This window comes from Vipera berus (genome assembly GCF_964194415.1).
Source record: "Vipera berus genome assembly, chromosome: 7".
In the NCBI taxonomy this organism is placed as follows: domain Eukaryota; kingdom Metazoa; phylum Chordata; class Lepidosauria; order Squamata; family Viperidae; genus Vipera; species Vipera berus.
The window spans coordinates 45,815,224-45,830,831 of NC_138209.1; the positions used below are offsets into that span (position 1 = coordinate 45,815,224).

At 36.2% G+C, this 15,608-nt stretch overlaps 1 protein-coding gene across 1 annotated transcript in view; it reads left to right on the forward strand.

Annotated features, from left to right (window-relative positions):
• The window catches only part of SORBS2 (sorbin and SH3 domain containing 2), a 178,514-nt gene that overhangs the window by 21,038 nt on the left and 141,868 nt on the right, over positions 1-15,608 (forward strand). The window contains exon 2 of the mRNA XM_081332252.1: positions 11,069-11,122. The gene's annotated coding sequence lies outside the window, so the exon portion shown is untranslated. The remainder of the gene's footprint in view (positions 1-11,068; positions 11,123-15,608) is intronic.

Here is a 15,608-nt window from a genome sequence, read left to right on the forward strand (position 1 = left end):
AAAGTGGTACCCATTCATCTACTCGCATGTGCATGCTTTTGAACTGCTAGATAGGCAGGAACTGGGGCAAGTAATGGGAGCTCACCCCATCGCGTGCACTCAGGTCTCGCACCCAGGTTATCAGCTTTCCAGCTGACAAGCTCAGCATCTTTAACTGCTGAGCCATCACACCCCTGCAATGTAATTTTAATTTAATTTTATTTAATTTATAATTTTATGTAATTTTTATTCTCATTTATTTTAATGGGGAAAAAGAAAACTATAATTCACATTCAGAATTTCAGGGTGCATTTGGCACTTTACTCCTGCAACAGTCTACTCAAAAGTTGATTGTAAATCTCTGATTAATTTATTGGGATCATATGCTTCAAACCGCTTGTCTATTCCATTCATATCCAACAGTTCTCCTTATTTTAAAGAAAATAGTAAAGGTAAAGGTAAAGGTTCCCCCGCACATTTGTGCTAGTCGTTTCCAACTCTAGGGGCCGGTGCTCATCTCCGTTTCAAAGCCGAAGAGCCAGCGCTTGTCCGAGGACGTCTCTGTGGTCATGACTAGACGCCAAAGGCGCACGGAGCACTGTTACCTTCCCACCGTAGTGGTCCCTATTTTTCTACTTGCATTTTTACGTGCTTTCGAACTGCTAGGTTGGCAGAAGCTGGGACGAGTAACAGGCACTCACTCTGTTACACGGCACTCGGGATTCGACCCGCCAAACTGCCGACCTTCTGATCGACAAGCTCAGCGTCCTAACTCACTGAGCCACCGCGTCCCTTACAAAGAAAATAGTATAAAGGCTTTTTATCAATTATGAGGAAAGTGTGTTTTATGCTAATTTCTAGAATATTTTTTTCCTTGCATTCAGTCATGTCTAATTCTCAGAGACTGCCTGGACAAGTTTCTGTAATTTTCTTGGCAAGGTTTTTCAGAAGTGATTTGGTATTGCTTCCTTCCTACGACTGAGTGAAAGTGGCTGACCCAGGGTAGTCCAGTTTACCGAAAGCAAGACTAGAGCTTACAGTCTCTCAGTTTCTAGCCTGATGACCTAACCACTATACCAATCTGGCTTTAATTTCTAGATAAAAATATTTAATCCTTACATTACCTTTTTAAAGGGAAGTTAGGGAAGAACCAAGATTATCCACAGGGAGATAAAAAAGTAGAGATGGTGGCCAATATTAACACATTTTTTAAAAAAGTTGAGGAATTGATTGTGGCTTCATTTTTTTTAACACACACAAACACACAGCCTCCACCAACACATGCACATACAAACACTCTACAATACCCCACTGAGCTCAGCTGAAACCAGCCATTTTTTGTTCTTCCTGTATTTGAACCGTGGCATTCTAGCTGGTTATTCTTGTTGAGTGACTAACAGTGTCAGACAATGTTATGTTTTTATGACTAGTAATTTCAAATAATTATGAGGTGCAATTATAAGGACATTGAGTTTCTTTTTTCCCGATTCATCACATTTTTTTTTCTTTTATGTTATTTTAGATTGTAAGTGTGAGGAAAAACACTCATTTTTATTTCTCATAAGATGTTATTCATTTTTAAAGCTGAAGAACAAGCTATAGAAGCCACAAATAAAACTCCTGCAAATCGTTGCCTACTTTTTTCAGCTAGCTCTCTTTTCAGAACAATGAAACTGACTTCAGTACAAATCTGCACAATGCAGAACAATGAGTTTTTTGAAACTTTAGTAAAAATCTCATCCTGATAAATGCTTTGTATACTTTTACTATAATAAGGTACAACAGGTTCATATCGGGTAATGGACATTTAACCAACTTTATGTAACTTACTTGGGGGATACCATCATAGGACCACTATACAAGCCATATTTGGGAATGGAATCGGGAAGGGGGAAAGTAATGCTTTGAGGCTCACTTGGAAAAAAGGATAAAAATTTCTCCTCATTCAAAGAGTTAAAAATCTCTGAGATGAAAATGACCCTTGTAGTTTAAAGCAGGAAAATTTTTGTTGAGTCAGATGAAATATACTCTGCAAGATATTGAGATGCAAGAATAGAAATAATCATCTGTCTTATGGCATATGTGCTGTATTTCCAAGGTGTCTGTTACCTGTGTATTCAAAACGGGTATTTATTTTAATCTCATGAAAACTGCAGGAGTTGCTGTAAAGGATGCAGATAATCGTTTTATTTATTGAGGTAGCAACACAAAAAGCAGTGGCTTTTCAAAAGCTTCTTTTTGACTGCATTGCTTTACAAATGTTTTGTATAATTTATGGAGCACATCATAGCCAGTGAGGTCCAGTTGTAGTTAGAGTTCAAATTCTCTATCAAATTTAAATTCTCATAGAATCAGGAAGTTGACTGTATGGTTAGTTGCTGTCTCTCATCCTAACTTAAAAATATAAAAAATAGGTATAAAATGGGGATGGGATGAATTGAGAAAATTGTGCAAGCTGCCACGAGCTTCTGAACATGTAACAGTATGTGGAAACAAATGTTGTGTAAATGGTATCTCAGCCCACAGAAAGAAAAGGGAAGCTATTCATCTCAGAAGGGACTCTCCCTAGTTTTCTGAAAAGTGGAGGTAAAGGAGGGGAAAATGCTTTCAGATTTGCACAATTGTTACTGTAACATTACAGTTAATTTAGTGTTAGTATTCATGGTGTGTGTTTCTTGTTCAGACTACCTTGAAGAGCTGACAAGAGAGAATTGAGGATATACTGTAAATGAAATGAATAAATTAATATGAAGAGCAAGGACAAATGAACAGCCTTCCCTAATAAAATGCATTGATATCTGGCTCCCAGGACATGTAGTTAGTGCCATAGAATTTGGATTCTGAACAGAGCAAATCCAAAATATCAAAGCAGGCAGCTGTAGCAACTTCACACAATAAAACTGTTTCCACACTGAGTTGGGGCAGCTGAAACTGAAAATAAATAAGAATTACACTCTTAAATGATGTGAATAAACCCTATACCATTTTTAGTTGTACATTTTAACTGGATAGCTGTATCTTTCCCCAGCTGCTAGTGAGCATGATTCATATGTTTTTGATACAATTGGATAAATATATGTTTTCCAGTTCCAATTATAGTTAATTTGTGATCTACAGTATGTTGTCCATAGGGTCGCGATGGGTCGGACACGACTTCGCAGCTAACAACAACAACACTATTAATCATAAATCCAAATTCAAAATGAAGTTCTTGTGTTTTGTCAGAACAGTATCTTGCTTAATCTTGAAGAAATAATAAGAGATAGGAATCGAATTTCAATTGTTGGAAATAACTTCCTTCTCTTTTTTTCAAAGCAATAAAAAATCAGAAGCATTTTAAAACTATGGGGATAAAAATATTAGCCAGGGCAAGAAGTGTTTGTGTTTTTTCTCTGTGTTAGCTGATGAGGAATTCAAACTTTTTAGATTACTAATGTCAACATTTATAACAACAACTTTATTGAATAGCCCTTGGGCCATATCAAAGTACAAAGTTCCAGCAACAAACCGTCACCAAAACTTGATAAAAGCAATCCAAAATGGAATTTGATAAAATACAATTTAAAATGGAATTTGATAAAATACAATTTAAGATGAAATTAAAATAAAATACAATTTAAGATGAAATAGTAATAAAATACAATCTAAAATGAAATTGTAATAATGTACAATAATTTAAGATATGGATAAAATATGATAACATTATATTTCGGAGTCGCCCTTGCAATCTACCCCAATCAGTCCCGCATATGCAGATCATAACCAGATCATTTTGTTTAAATACTGTGCTACGTTAAATGTTATTTTCAAGTTCTGACTGGACATAAGATAAGTTATTTTGATATGGGGATCCCAATGGGTCATTCGTTTGGTATATAGACCAAGATACCTGTCTCTCACCCTGTTATACAGACTTCAACATTTATACTGAGAACAACATGCTATAAAAATAGTAATAAAAAACACATTCTTGAAATATCTAATAACGGTGACCAGATTTGAGTTATCTATTTCTTCATTTTGTATGTAATTTGTTATGCAATTTAGGCATTTCAGAGTATTTGCATCCTGCCCTGTCTCTTCTACAAAATAACTTGGAGAAATATCAATACAGTGGTAGAATGCAATCAATGCAAAGTGAAAAATGTTATTTAAAAGATATTATTACAACTAAAATGTTTTTTTTATTAAAGAGTTTTACAATATTTTACAATATATCCCCAAATCCCTCCCACCCCAACCCCCCCACTTCCCCCCCCACTTCCCAGAGCTAAATACAGGATTATAGTTACAACAATCATATTCTAAATAAAAATTTACACAATATACAATCAACCAAATTCGTACTGCGCTTTAACTCTCTCTTAGCATAACTACTAACAATAACAATATCCCACTAAATTCTACTCATAAGCTAAATGGAACTTTTTGGTCCCATATTTGTTTTCAATATAATTTATCCATCTCCTCCAAACTGAAATATATCTCTCCTGTGAGTGATCCTTTAAATAAGCAGAAATCTTGGACATTTCTGCAAGATTAGAAACTTTAAACACCCATTCTTCTATTACAACTAAAATGTTAAAACAAATAATACTTGAAAGTTCTGGTAAGGAAATATATTTTGAATCTTCTACATTTGGAAAAGGAAGGTTTTCCATTGATTCAAGCATAACCTGTTCCATAACATGAGCTGAGCCTTGGAGAAAACAAACTAACCTTAGATTCCTGGTTGGGCTTCCAAAAAGCATTAGGTTCCAAGTGTGGGGATTTCTGGATCTTAGTTTTACAATCCTGTAAGGAGTCATGTGAGCAACCTAATTTATGCTCAGAAAATAGCTAGCAATTTGTGAAATTGTTTCAACATAAGGATTATGTTCCGGGGATACCACTTGTGCTGCCATTTTATCAACTGAAGCCAATTTCAAGGGCTATCTTATAAAGTGCACATTACAGTAGTCTAACTTGAGATTATCAGTTTTGAGTTATTCAAAGCCACGTTTCTTTTCTCTGCTAGGGACAGAGTTTGAAGATTTAATATCAAAACTGGTAAAGGCCTTCATGCCACTGATAGTATATAATGGTCCAGCACCAAAGCTGGATTCAAGAGGTCTGCAACACTGAATTTCTCTATTCTTAAGGTTTCTTTCTGATTCTGAAGTAAGAAATAACTTAATATTGTCCACTTTATCTCACACTAAATAAATGCTCTCAGGGATCCAAAATATCAGAAAATGAGAAATATAATAATATCATCAGCCTACTGACGACAATTACTGCCAAACCTACAAATGATCTTTCTTAGAATCATTTGACCATGATTGCTAAAAACAGATGGCACAATTTTTCATCATTCCATTAAACAGAGAAATGAATGTGTATGTAAACCTCCACAATTTTATTACAGCTCATCTTGCCAGCTGACTATTTTGTCCTTGCTTGTGCTAATATTTAACTCATTCGTCCTTGAATTAGTTTAGCAGCATTGATTCATAACAAACACATTACTACAAAACTAAAAATGCCTTGAAATGACTCCCTACTGAAAAATATTTATTTAAAAAGATTAGTTTGGTTGACATATTATAATAAACAATTTTTAGTTTAATCCCATGGTTTGTTGAATAAACATTGTTGGCTAAGTTCATGGAATATGCATCAACATAAACCAGGGCTTGGCAGATTGCAATAAAGAGTCATGCAGCCCCCATGATCCAACTGAGTGGTTCTTGGAAACTCTTTTGATCATGACTGCTAAAGACAGATGGCACAATTTTACATCATTTTATCTATTTATCTAATAGAGGGGGAAAACTATTTGTAAACTTTAATAGAGCCAGTTGAATGTAGTGATTACGGTACCAGGCTAGAAATTAGAGACTCTGAGTTCTAGTCCTGTCTTAGTCCTGAAGCAAGGTGGGTGATCTTGGGCCAATCACTCTCTCTCAGCCCTAGGAAGCAGGCACTGGTGCACAACTTCCGAAAAACCTTGACAAGAGAATTGTAGGAACTTGTCCAGGGAGCCAACAGGGTAAAAAAAAAACTTGACTTGAAGGCACCCAAAATAACACCAAACCTTTTAATTAGGATATATCATAGTTTTCAAAAATCATGAAAGAATCTTACCTGCTGTGAATTCATCCAATGTATAAACTCTGTTTTATAAATCACAGTTTTTATTCATACAATTACATCAAAGCAAAACCTACAAATCATATTAGGACTGATTGTGAGATCTATATGCTGTAATATATAATAAAAACATTTTTTAAAAAAATTAACTACTCTCTAGATTTTAGAAAAGCATACTTGGACCATTAAGCACCTTTAAGCCTAATCTGACCATTACGTTTTGGTGATATTAAAATCAGAGGATTAAATGTACATTTAGCAAGTCTATGCAGATTATTGTGGTTCCATTTCTCAGACCTACAAAGCAGATGCTTGAAGCCTGAGCATAGATAGATAGGCCACTTTCCTTTGCCAGTTGTCCAGGCAAACGTTCTTCTGGATGAGGATCAGAGGCTGAGAAAACCTTTGTATGAATTCAAGTTACTGCATCAAGTGGTAAAGTCATTTTAAGGACCAGGTTAAAAGAAAAACTTAGCTTCCAAATAAAGTGCCTTGTGAATTATTTCCATACATTTCTTTTCAAAGTTGGGAAATGACAGTAAATAAGCTGGACAGATGGGATCAAAGCAAAAAGCAGAATGTCCTCAAAAGATCCATAAGTTGTTACTATGGACAGTCCAAACGGCATAGTAGTCAAGAGTTTGTCTCAAGTATTTTTCAACCTCACCCTCTGAGACCAACAGCAATTCTTAGTGCTTCATTTGATCGGCCACACCTCAGATTTCCTTCTCTCTATCATAGGAGCTTTAACAAATAATAATGTTGTGGTGGATGACAGATAAATCTTAGCAATGTATTGATTTATACAACTATGATGCTATCATACAAAATTGTTACAAATTGGAGAAATTTGGAATCATATCCAAACCCAAGGTAAACTACTGTAGCAATGATAAAGTATAGGAAGACATTTCTGTTTTTCATGCTTCTTAAATTATTCTACCTTGTGAAATATTTTCCTACTTTGTAAATCAAAGAACGCATAATAATGGCAACATAATGCTGAGATGTTCTTAGATAATACAGCAGTGCTCAGCAGAAACATACAGGTCTCTGTGTGACTAGAATGGAAACAGAATGTTTAGCTGAGCTAAATATGGCTGTAATAAGAGACTCTTGAGGCTGTACAGTTTGAAAGAGAAAAAGTGTTCATTACTCACAGACTTAATCCAAAAGAACAAACTACTACCACCTAAATCACATGTTATAAAAAAAATTCTGTAACTTAAGAGGAATGTTTAATAATAGGCATTTAACAGGTTTGATAGTGTCTGTTTTTTCACTAGACCCACTGCCTGTGGAGCAATTGGAATTTATACTAATACCTCTAATTTAGATCCAAGTCTTCTGACTGGCTCAGGACAATCTGGGACCATGCAAGATTTAACTCTGATTTGCTGACAAAGCCACAATGAGTTTGATTCATATTATATTATACCAAAATCAAACACACTGTCTTCTGCCCAATACATGATTCCACTGGTTTTTTTTATTTATGTCCGCAGTGCTAAATAAAAAAATATTGAAAGGATTATTTTGGGAGTTTTGTACAAATAAATCTAAAATATATTTATAGCATCTAGACATGAAATATCTGTTCTAAATTCCAGGGAAGAGTATGGGAAATATTTTATAAACCCTGCAAGTAGAATATCTTGTTAATTTAGCTTATTTGACTTCATGGTAAATCTGAGCCACGGGAGAAAAATATCATGAGAAACCATAAGGTTTATTTGCTCACAGGTATTTTTACTGATGATGAGGCCAAAAAGCAAATCTTTATTTCATCAATTGATCAAAGTGTTGCTATTTTTCCAAATGAATGTGATACTCAAGGATGTGCAAAGACAAAGTAGAAAATTATGTAGAAATAAAGGGTTTGCAAAACAGTAATGTGGGGAAATTGTTTGTTGCAGTCTGATGTGAAATAGTTTAATAGTGTGCTAGATGTATGCTAAATTATTTATAGTCTTTGGCATACGCATCTATGAATGATTGAAAGATTGAATTAATTATTTGTGTGTACATAATCAGATAGTAGAGAAATAATCTAGATGATGGTGGTGGTGGTGATGATGATGATGACAATGAAAACACTGAGGATGTTCCCTAATTTGGTAATGAAACATCTGCAAGAAAACCACCAAGATCATAGAGAATGAAGGACCCCACAGTCTAGTTTTTTCTGTGTCTGCCATGATTTCCAACTTATTTTCTTTCTATGTACCCTGAGCTTTTTCAGTGAACATTAAAAATGTTTACGTTAATGAGATCTTCAATAATACTTCCTTAAGAATTGTATCTAGATGCCACCCTTTACAATAGTGTCAAACCCAGCATGCATTTAATCTTGTCAAATGTTGAAGGATTCTAAAGAATAAATTAAAGAGCAGTAGTGTGACTTCTTTTAATAATCTTGCTTTAATGCGAAGCCCAGGATAAAAAAAATAATTATAATTATTCTTGAGAAGCTCTGGATAGAACCCAAAGAACATTTAGAACAAAATCATTTCAAAAAATTACACAAAAGACTTTACTTTGTTAGTCAGTAATATATCATGTATCAGAAGATCATCTATTTTTTACCATATGCAGTGACCAAATTAAAATATATTTGTCAGAACCCGTATCTATATTGCTTTCCTATTTCATGTTCCTATTTTTCTCCTGACCCAATTCTCACTCTCTTCTCTTCCTGCCATACTCCTATTGGGGAAGGGGGAGTGCTTGTGGGTTATTGCCTTGACTTCCTCTATCGCTACAATATAACACTTTGCTTTCCTGCATTATTTCTCTCTGAACTTTCTGCTCCCTTGATGTCAGCTAGTAGAGGGGGAAGGAAGAAAGGAATGTAAACTCCAGCAACTGGTTTATCTATGCGCTCCCAGGACAAGGTGCGAAGAGCCGCCTAAACATCACTGCTACAACTGGAGCCAGCCTGATGTTATCTCCTATTTCCCACGATGGACATAAAACCTGGGGATTGGCCGATTTGAACCAACTGGATGAACTATAGGGAGGGGTTTTGCTTGGGACACTTTAGCCTATTGATCTGCGCGGGAAATCTTCAGATCCTGTCTGGTATGCCTGCTATCAGCTTCTCCTAATAAAATTTCCTTTTGGAAGAATCCACTTCCATGAGTTCTGCTTTCTCGGGATGAGGTTTTGAAGTGGGTCCTGACAATATTCCTTGGCATATTCAGCATGTTCATGATTACTCTTTTATGCAAGTAGCCCTAAAATCAAAGCAGTACAATAGGAGTAGAAGAATTGTTTTATCTAAAGGATTGAATCAAAAAATGACTAGCCATACAGTCTGTTGTTCTTGTTCTTATCGTGTCAGTATGATCAGAAGGTTCTCCATGTTTACCATTTAGATTTATTAACACAGAAGATTTTGGCCGTGATTTTTTTTTCATTAGGACTGCTTTTGTGAAAAGTAGCCATTGTTCTCTGAGAATTTAACAGACTTTGAATATGTTAGAAGTTTTTTAAAGGCTACAATCTGGTCCTATTGGGACTAGAATTTTATTTTTCTAGCAATGAAGAAACTGCTTGCAGCCATAGAAAAGACCTCCAGTGCTGCTGATTTTCTAAAGCATAGCTTATTTAGGTTTACCATCTTAAGAGGATATATTATTGTTTCTTTGAGTGTATGTGTGAGCCCGCGCACACTCTTGTGTTCTTTTTATAATCTGTACTTCAAGAAACACCACATTGCCCAGTGTGAAATTCTACTTTAACTTGGCACAGTGAAAAATACTGAGTGAGATTAAAACAGCAAGGAAAAGGAAAGAATGTTCTTAAGAAGAGAAATAAAGAATTCTTACTGAATGGCCTTTTGTTGTATTAGCACAACTGCTTTTTAGGTCGTATAGGGCTGTTACTGTTTTTTCCCACTGTGCCCTTACCCAGGTCCTGACAGAAGGAAAATAGAATATAGAGCATAGCATTTGAATCTAGGTTGTTTCCAACTTCATCCTCTCTAGGTAGAGCTGCCAGAGATGGGCTGTAAAGATTTGAATGACCACTAGTTAGTAGCAAGGTGATATAGAAAATGCATAATCTCTGGGTGAGATTCAAGGTGCTGGTGATGACCTATAAAGCCCTAAATGGCTTGGGTCCAGGATATCTGAGGGAGCACCTGCTGCCGGCATCAAGTTCCCTTCGTCCAGTGCGCTCCCACAGGGAGGGTCTTCTCAGGGTGCCACCGGTAAGAGATTGCTGGCGGACGACACCCAGGGATAGGGCCTTCTCAGTGGGTGCGCCTGCCCTTTGGAACCAGCTGCCAGTGGAGCTGAGGACTGCCCCTGACCTCCGTTCATTCCGCCAGGACCTGAAGACCTGGCTCTTCGAGCTCTCTGGCCCAGGCTGAGAATTAATCTTAATTTTAACTGGGGTTTTATTTATGCAGGGACGAATATAATTTTTTTTAATTTGTTTTTAACTTTTGTATCTTTGCTTTTTAATCACCCTGTAAACCACCCTGAGTCCTTCGGGAAAGGGCGGTATATAAATGTAATAAAATAAATAAATAAATAAATAAATAAATAAATAAATAAATAAATAAATAAATAACTCTTTCTTGCCATCTAACGGTCTTCTGGATTTTTGTTATACAGATGTGCTGTATAATCAGTATGTAGGATATTCATCTTTCGGTCAATTTCTCTATTTTCACAAAAGGCTACAAAAGATCTACCCTATCTTTTACCACCTGATTGCCCTCCAATTTTCTAGGACTTGTCATTTCTGCTGGCCGTACCTGTGGCAGAATGGTTTAGCCTTATACACCAAGCCTACTGGCAGCATATGCGGTGTTGAAACAATTATCCAGTACTTACTTGGGCAACATTCTTAAACTAACATGGAATTAATAATAAGGATATCATTTAGCTCTACGGGTATATTTGAAATGATTTGCTCTGATTTTATTATGTCTCTTTCCTTTCATTAGGATTACCATATCTTGAACTTGGAAAATATAGATGACTACCTAGATGATAACAAAGTAACCCTAATGTTATAATTCTAGTTTGCTGCATGTTGCAACATGACTCTCACTTTTTAAGAGAGTGTTTACTTGGAGAAGCTTCATTTCATTTTTAACCATGTAAACAATTTTCTCCCAAGCTTTTTATGATCAAGTGTAGTAGTAAGATTTTTCCTGAGGCAATATGCATAAATAAAATTTATGGTTTAAAATTTGCTTCTTAAAATGCCCATATAGCGTTTAGCTTTTAAGTCTGAATTAAATGAAAGTTGGAGCTAAAATGAAAGCTATAAGAATGTCTGTAGCAAATTTCAGGTAGCAAAAAAGGAAAAGCTGGCAAAGAATAATAGAATTCCTTAATGAATAGATTAGAATTGTTTGTCAGGAATAGAGACAGAATGAAGGATAAAGCTGATTCATCTTTCTTACAAAATAAAATGTGCTTAAGTCAGATATCTGTAAAGGACATAGACAGTTCCTAAATAAAAATAAATAAACCACAAAACATCTTACAACTCCTATGCATAGCTCATTTAGAGAATTTGAAAGGTAGGGGAAGTTGGAAACAGTGATGTAAATAAGTAGTATAATTCTTTTCATAAGACTCCTAAGGAGCTGAGATAGACAAAAGGTGTATTCTGTTTACAAGATTCATTCTGACTTCAGGGCAGTCACTAAAGGCAATACAGTCTTCATTTTGAATAGCAAGAGATGCCAAAAGAAAATGTTTTTAAATAATATTTTTAGCCATTTTGATGGAGGTGGGTTGTTGTTGTTGTTGTTGTTTTGTAGACACTGATATCTCAAACTACTTATCAGAGATAAAGCTCTGTGGAGGACTTTAAATTGGACCCAGGGAAGTTCTACCAGGAGTGAGTTATAACAATAAAATTTGTTCTGGTTTTGGATGCTAGAAAGAAGAATTTTCTTTATTCGTATTTAAGTTTCAATAAAAGACGGATTCTTGCTCACTTGTTATAGGATACAATTGTCCATCCTAGAACAGGCTACCACTGTGTTCTTCTAAAAGTGATCATGATTAGGCACAAAGACAACTGCTTTTGTGGCCAGGATTTTGGGTTTTTACATTCCAGAGCATGGTCAGAAATGCAACTGATTTTCTGTTTGCAGGAGGAAAAGGTCTCTAGCAGAAAATAGATAGAGTTTTCATAATAGCTCTGCCTGAAAGTGTGGGGAGATAACACCAACTCCACTGAGCTGTTTGAAATATTTTTGCACTGTATCACACAGATAATTAATAGAGTTTTTATTCAAAGGCAATTCACACAAATTATCTCATTAAATTAAATCTACCTATCAAAACTTTTTTTGAAAGTTCCATCTGAGTCTAGGGGTAGAACAAATTAGGGGAATTTGGATTCCAGCTTCTAGCAAGATAGGATGGTGTTGGCTATGCAGAAATATAATCTCTACTTTCCTGTTTATGGGGACTGGCTGCAAGTTTGGACCTTCTGTAATGAAGCACAAGTCTGGATTGGTTTCGCAGTTCTGTGCCGCCAATTTAAACTTGCCCTTGTGTTTAGTACTGAAAATCAATTGGACTTTATTAGTTGCTGTTGTCATCAGTGGAATGGTATTTCTAATTAATGTGAGGGCTATTGAAGTTGCCTGCATAGATTGTTGGGTGTGGCTTAATTTTCAGCACATGCTGTTAGAGGTGGTTTATAGATGTTCACTATTGTTAGATCACCTAGTTATAATAATAATAATAATAATAATAATAATAATAATAATAATAATAATAATAATAATAATAATAATAATAATAATAATAATAATAATAATAATAAAGTTGGAAGGGACCTTGGAGGTCATCTAGTCCAACCCCCTGCTCAGGCAGGAAACCTTATACCATTTCAGGCAAACTTGATGGTTCTAAATGTAGAACCTTACTTTTTTCACCATTGAATTTCATTTTGTTAGATAGTGCCCAGTGTTCGAGTCTGTCCAGATCCTTCTGTATCTTAAGCCTATCTTCTGGAGTATTGGCTATTCCTGCCAGCTTGGTGTCGTCTGCAAATTTGATGAGTTCCCCATCTATCCCCTCATCCAAATCATTAATGAAGATATTGAAGAGCACTGGGCCCAGAACAGAGCCCTGGGGCACCCCACTACACACTGCCTTCCATGTAAATGCGGTTCCATTGAGGACCACACGCTGAGTACGGCCTGTCAGCCAGCTATGAATCCATCTGGTGGTAATGCTATCTAACCCACATTTTTCTATCTTATCAAGTAGTAGGTTGTGATCTACTTTATCAAATGCTTTACTGAAGTCCAAGTAAATTATATCTACAGCATTCCTCTGGTCCACTAGTTTTGTCACTTGGTCAAAGAATGTAATACGATTTGTCTGGCATGATCTGTTTTTGACAAACCCATGTTGACTTTTAGTGATGACTTTGTTTGCATCAAGGTGTTCGCTGATTTGTTGTTTGATTATCTTTTCCAGAATCTTCCCAGGTATTGAGGTCAGGCTGATAGGTCTGTAGTTTCCTGGATCTATTTTTTTCCCTTTTTTGAAGATGGGAACTACATCAGCTCTCTTCCAGTCCTCTGGTAGTTCCCCAGTGCTCCAGGATCTTTGAAAAATATAGTTCAGTGGTTCTGAGATCACGTCTGCCAGTTCCTTGAGAACCTTGGGGTGTAATCCATCTGGTCCTGGTGATTTGAACTCGTCTAGGCTGGACAGGTGCTCACTTACCATTTTCTTGCCTATCTTAACTTGCGTTTCTAATCTATTTTTATGGTACTATTTTTGATAGGTTGGACTGTTTTTTTCCCTTTGTGTAAAGACAGATGCAAAAAAAATGAGTTAAATAGTTCTGCTTTCACCCTGTTGCTTGTCACCTTCTTGCCACTTCCCCCCACTAATGGACCAATCATTTCCTTAACTTTTTTCTTGTTTTTTACATGTTGAAAGAAGCTTTTTGTTGTTGTTATTTTTGACTTTGGTCACAAGCCTTAGTTCATTTTGAGCCTTAGCTTTCCTCACTTCATCTTTGCAGGCACAGGCTATTTGCTGATATTCTGACTTAGTAATGTGCCCCTCTTTCCAATTCTTATACTTGTCCTTTTTATCTTTCAATTTATCAGAGAGTTCTTTATGCAGCCATGCTGGTTTCTTTTGAGAGCTGTTATTTTTCTTCTTTGTTGGTATTGTACTAGACTGGGCCTTTATTATCTCACTTTTCAAAATTTCCCAAGCTTCTTGAGTTGTTTTCCCCTTTAGGATTCTCATCCATGGAATTCTTCCCATGGTCTCTCTAAGTTTATTGAAATTAGCTCTTTTAAAGTCCAAAACTCTAGTTTGGCTGTGTTCTATTGTTTGTGCCTCCAGAATGTTGAATTCCAATATTGCATGATCACTTCCCCCCAAGGTTCCTGTGGCTTCGACACCTTCTATCATTTCATCTCTGTTTGTGAGAATTAAATCCAATATGGCTAATCCCCTAGTTCCCTTCTCTACTTTTTGGGAGAGAAAGTTGTCTGCTAGGTTTGACAGGAATCTGTTTGATCTTCCACTTGGTGCTGAGTTTGTCTCCCAGTTGATATCAGGGTAATTAAAGTCCCCCATTACTATTGTGATGTGCTTCTTACATACCTTAGTTAGCTGACTAGCAAAAAGTTCATCTATTTCCTCTGCTTGGTTGGGCGGCCTATAGTATACACCTATGGCAATGTCATTTTTCCCCCTTTTATATTGACCCAAATGCTTTCAAGTTTACAGTTTTCGTCATTGTTGTGCTCTATTTCTGTAGAGATAAAGTTATTTCTTATATATAGAGCAACTCCTCCTCCTCTTTTGTTTAGTCTGTTTCTTTTAAATAGTTTAAATCCCTCTAGCTGTGTGTTCCATTTGTAGGTTTCGTCCCACCATGTTTCCGTAATGGCAACAATATCATATCTGCCCTCATTTACCTGAATTTCTAGTTCACCCTGCTTACTGTTCATACTCTGTGCATTGGTGTATAGACATTTGAGTCCTTTATGACTGACCCTGTGTTTACTTGCTGCATAACTTGTGTGGTGCCTGGCTTCCCCTATTTTCTTAGATTGTCGGGGACAGTGATGTTCTGTATCAATTAACTCACTATCCCCATTATTTAGTTTAAATGTTCCTCCAAAAAAGCTGTGATTTTATTGCCAAGTAACTCAGTCCCTTTCTTGGATGGATGCAGACCATCTCTTTTATACATTTTTTCATTGGACCAGCTACAGACATCATGACTAATATAACCAAAGCCTTCTCCTTTACACCACTCCTTTAGCCACATATTAAATTCTGCTATACGCTGGCCTTTAACATTTTGCTCCTTATACACTGGTAAAACCTCTGAAAAAGTAAGCCTACAGCCTATTCTGCTAAGTTCCTGCCCCAAGCTCTGGAAATCATTCTGCACAGAGAGTACATCTTTTTGGGACAGATCATTAGTGCCAAGATGTACAATAGTCTCCACATCACAGTTCTTGCTGGCATTCT